Source organism: Canis aureus, chromosome 10, assembly GCF_053574225.1.
Source record: "Canis aureus isolate CA01 chromosome 10, VMU_Caureus_v.1.0, whole genome shotgun sequence".
Lineage (NCBI taxonomy): Eukaryota > Metazoa > Chordata > Mammalia > Carnivora > Canidae > Canis > Canis aureus.
Window position 1 is genome coordinate 27,371,886 of NC_135620.1, and position 5,264 is coordinate 27,377,149.

Consider the following 5,264-nt stretch of genomic DNA (forward strand, 5'->3'; position numbering starts at 1 on the left):
CACTCCTGCCTCTGCAGATCCCTTGGGCCCATATAAGTGTGATGACCTCAGATTGGGCCAAAGGCAATAACCAGGAGCTGCCGGCATCCAGCCTGAGGTAGCAGCCAGAAGGCCCAGAGCAAATCTGATTTAATCCCATAATGGAATGTGACTCAGATAAGGCTTTTATCAATCATTCCTGAGCTGTAGGGGGAAAAGGACCATCCAAGAGTCATGAAGACCTGCTATCTACTCTCCTGGGGCTGTGCAAGGGTATCCAAAGCCCTGGCTCCACTGGCAGGCCCAGGGGAAAGTAGGGGTGTCAAGGAGACACTTGGAAATACTTGGCTCATAGTTTCAGGACTGAGGGAACAGGATTTATATATTACATTCCTATATTTAGCCCAAGAGGACATCAAATCCTAACAATAATAATAATGGCAATTATTTCTTAGGTGTCGTACTAGGCATTTCCGTGCCTGTGCAGTAGATACCATTTCATCCTTATTACAGAAGAAGAAATCAGACTCCAGAGGTCAATGATCTGCCCAAAGTCACACAGCTGCTGAAATGGAAGAGCTGGGATTTACACCTAAACCTGCTGATCCCTGCACTCCTGCCTCAACAGGGCACTGACTGCTGGCGCATAGTCACTCCAGTTCACACGCACCTCAGCCCCCAGAATTTGCTAGCACCTCATGAGCTTGTCCTCTTCCTGGAAGAATTCCAGGAAGCTTTATGTAACCACAAGCCGCAGCCTCCCCATCACCCCAAAAGGGAGGAAGGAGAGAGTAAACTGACCAACCAATGAGGAGCAGAGAGCTGCACACACCCCACCTCCCAAGCCCCAGGGGCAGCCTCAGTGGAGGCAAAGTGGAGTCTGGCCTTCTGCCAACTGTTCTCTGTGTCCTGCTCTCCCTTCCTCACCTCCCCACCCTCGCCCCTCATTTTCTCCTAGATCAACTTTACTTTCCAGGTCCCTATCCCACTAGCCTTGTTCAGGAACACGCCTAAATATGCACTATCAGCAACATACTAGGTTTCAGCATCCTTGCTAGACACGTACAATGCAATATTAATAGTGATCATAGCTGACATTTACTGAGCACTTACTACGTGCCACTCACTTTACTTTCATTCTGAGCCGGAAGCAGACGGAATGAGCAGTAGCTTTTAAATCAATCTCAAGACAGAGACAAGGGGAGAGAACTAATACTCCACAAGCTCTTGCCGTGTGCTAGGCTGAGAGACAGAGCAGCATGGTATTAACTGGGACTTGGGGCTCAGGCCACCTTGGGTCCCAGGTCAGTTCCATTACTGACTAGCTGTGTGTTTATAGATAAGCCAATTCGCTGAGTCTGTTTTTCCACCTGTAACCTGGAAATAATAGTAGCTCTTAACTCCTAAGGTTGTTGAGAGGATTAAAGAAATGAAATTCTAAAGTGGTTAGCAAATTCCCCGACACAGAACTCAATGAGTGTAAAGCAATTATCATTACTTATTCAAATAACAGTAGGGTAAAATACCTAAATAATTTTAATATTTTTCTAAGACTTATTTATTTTATTATTTTTTAAAAAGATTTTATTTATTTATTCATGAGAGATGCAGAGAGAGGCAGAGACATGGGCACAGAGAGAAGCAGGCTCCCTGTGGGGAGCCTGATGTGGGACTTGATCCCAGGACCCCAGGATTGTGCCCTGAGCCAAAGGCAGATGCTCAACCGCTGAGCCACCCAGGTGTCCCTATTTATTTATTCTAAAGAGAAAGAGCACGAGGGTGGAGGGAGGAAGAGAGGGAGAGGGAGAGACTCCCAAGCAGACTCCCTGCCGAACAAGCCTGACAGGAGCTGTTAAAACAGAAAGGGTGTGAGGCGAGCCCACATAGACCTAGACACCTGGGCTTGGGGGTGGGTTACGGCTGGAGACATGGAAGGCAAGCACTTTTGGATCTGCGCGCTCTATCAGTTTGCTAGGGTTGCAGTAACAAAGTACCACAAACAGGGTCTCTTATTAAATAATAGAAATGTATTGTTCTCACAGTCCTGAGGCTAGAAACCCAAAATTAAGCTGTCACTGGAGGCTGGGAGGGAGAATCTGTTCCAGGCTTCTCCTGGGCTGCTGGTTTGCTGGCCATCCGTGGTACTCCTTGGGTGGTAGAAGCGTCACCTGGATCTCTGCCTTCATTTCACATGATGTCCTCCCTCTGTGCTTCTGTAATTGTCCCCTTTTCATAAGGTACTGTATTAGAAGCCCATGCTACTCCAGCAGCACCTCATCTTAACTAACCACATCTGTGATGGCCCCAGCTCCTTTTTTTTTTTTTTTTTTTTAATAAATAAACTTTCTCAGGACACCTGGGTGTCTCAATGGTTGAGTGTCTGCACCTAGGCTCAGGGGTGGGATCCCAGTGTCCTGGGATTGAGTCTGTATTGGGCTCCCTGCCAGGAGTCTGCTTCTCCCTCTGCCTGTGTCTCTGCCTCTCTCTGTGTCTCTCATGAATAAATAAATAAAATCTTAAATAAATAAACTTCATCTCTCTCCTTTTTAAAAAGATTTATTTATTTGAAAGAGAGAGAGAAAGCAGGGGCTAGGGAGAGAGAGAATCTCAAGTAGACTCCCTGCTGAGTGTGGAGCCCAGTTCAGAGCTCAATCCCAGGAACCTAAAATCATGTCTTGAGCCAAAATCAAGAGTCAGAGGCTTAACAGACTGAGCCACTCGGGTGCCCCTGCAGTGGCCCTATCCCCTAATGAGGTGCTTCTGAGGTACTGAGGGTTAGGGTTTCAACATAGGAATTTTGAAGAGATGCAATTCAACCCATAACATGCTAGGAGTTTTCAACTAAGTCCATGACCCCAAACTTTGAAAATTTCAGACTTTGCTGGTGTTGCTTCTTGTGGCCCTTTTGAAGCTGTAAGTCCGTGGACAGCTTCTCTCCACCCTTCTCATCTATCTACTTTTCAATACTTCGACCCTAAAATTAGAATCCACTTAAAAGTCATTATTTTAGGGCAACCTGGGTGGCTCAGCGGTTTAGCGCCGCCTTCAGCCCAGGGGACTGATCCTGGAGACCTGGGATTGAGTCCTGCGTCAGGCTCCCTGCATGGGGCCTGCTTCTCCCTCTGCCTGTGTCTCTGCCTCTCTTTCTCCTTGTGTCGCTCATGAATGAATAAGTAAAATCGTTTTTAAAAAAGAAAGAAAAAAATAATTATTTTACTTTCTGAAGCTTTCAAAATCCTTTTCAGTCCTGAGATGACCATACTGAAGTCTCAATATTTATTTGAAAAATGATTTCTTGGGAACCCTGGGTGGCGCAGCGGTTTAGCGCCTGCCTTTGGCCCAGGGCGCGATCCTGGAGACCCGGGATCGAATCCCACGTCGGGCTCCCGGTGCATGGAGCCTGCTTCTCCCTCTGCCTATGTCTCTGCCTCTCTCTCTCTGTGTGTGTGACTATCATAAATAAATAAAAATAAAAAAAAAATGATTTCTTGAACAGGCACTAAGCTCTGACAAAACATAGCAGCCAAGATTCAATCCCTACCTTCACAAAATTACTAAGTTGAGTGGACCAGAGCAATTACCTTTTTTTTTTTTTAAGATTTTATTTATTTATTCATGAGAGGCACAGACAGAGGGAGAAACAGGCTCCATGCAGGGAGCCCAACATGACACGGGATTGGATCCCAGGTCTCTAGGATCCCAGGCTCCACGCCCTGGGCTGAAGACAGCACTAAACTGCTAAACTGCTGAGCCACCCGGGCTGCCCAACTTCTTTTTTTTTTTTTTTTTTTTTGAGATTTTATTTATTTGAGAGAGAGTGAAAGCATGAGCAGGAGGTAGGGCAGAGACAGAAGGAGAAACAGGATCCCTGCTGGGACCATAACCTGAGCCCAAGGAAGACCCTTAATCAACTGAGCCACCCAGGTGCCCTCATTTTATTTATTTTTAAAAATTGCATGTATTTTAAGTAATCTCTACACCCAACATGGGGCTCAAATTCACAACCCAAAGATCAAGAGTCATGCACTCTTCTGACTGAGCCAGCCAGGCATCCAGAGAGCATTTACTTTAATTCTAATTTTAGAGCTTGTGAGTCCTTGAACCCCACCCATGCTTGGGTCCTCAACACCCTTCTAGAAACTACAAGATCATGTAATATAATTCTTTGGGAACTTCCAGGCACTGTTGCAAGGCAAACAATTTGGGACCCAATACAATGACAAAATGGGAAAACGTGTTTGTCAACCAGTTTCTTGTTGGCACTCTGGTTCATCATAACTGGTCTGACCAATTTGTGCTTACTACTTTCTGATGTAAGGGTGTATTTTATATAAGCTCATTCCTAAGAAGACCACCTGAGTTTTTAAAGAAGCATTTTTACTTCATAAAAGGACAGCATTGGGATCCCTGGGTGGCGCAGCGGTTTGGCACCTGCCTTTGGCCCAGGGCGCGATCCTGGAGACCCGGGATCGAATCCCACGTCGGGCTCCCGGTGCATGGAGACTGCTTCTCGCTCTGCCTCTCTCTCTCTCTCTCTGTGACTATCATGAATAAATAAATAAAATCTTTAAAAAAAAAAAAAGATAAAAGGACAGCATTGTTCTCATCCTAGTGTGGTCTCTGTGGTTGAAAGGAAGAGAGATGCACTCCTGCTAGCTCAGGAGAAGGTGGGCACTGGTGGCTGGGTAGAGACTACATAGACTCCAAAGAGAGGATATTAGCAAAGGTAAACCTCATGACACTAAAAACTCACCAGGACCAGGGCCGTTTCTCTTTTTCACACGGACTAAAGCTAAATGGTCTCTTTCTGTGTATTTCTCGTCATACATCTCCATATGTGTTTCCTCAGCTTATCTGTCAACTGTACATACTTCAAAGTGGTGGTGGTGCTCATTCTGGATTCTTCATGGCTCCCCACAATTGACTATTTCAGCTCTCAGGAGAGGGATCTGATTTGTCCAACAAGATTAAGTATTTGCCCTTGGTCCAATCAACAGTGGCCAAGGGGAGAGGATACAAACGTGGCTGCCCAGGTCTAGCTTTTTCTTCCTTTTAAGTAAACTCTGCTCCCAACGTGGCACTCAAATGCATGACTCTGAGATAAAGGCACCCCTCAGGTTTAGCTTTTTGGCAGGGACTATGAGTGGGAATAACTCCTGAAGTGGACCAAGGGATGCCAACCAAAGCATTTGATTTGTAGAGAGTTCTTTTTTTTTTTAATTTTATTTATTTATTTATGATAGTCACAGAGAGAGAGAGAGAGAGAGAGGCAGAGAGAGAGAGAG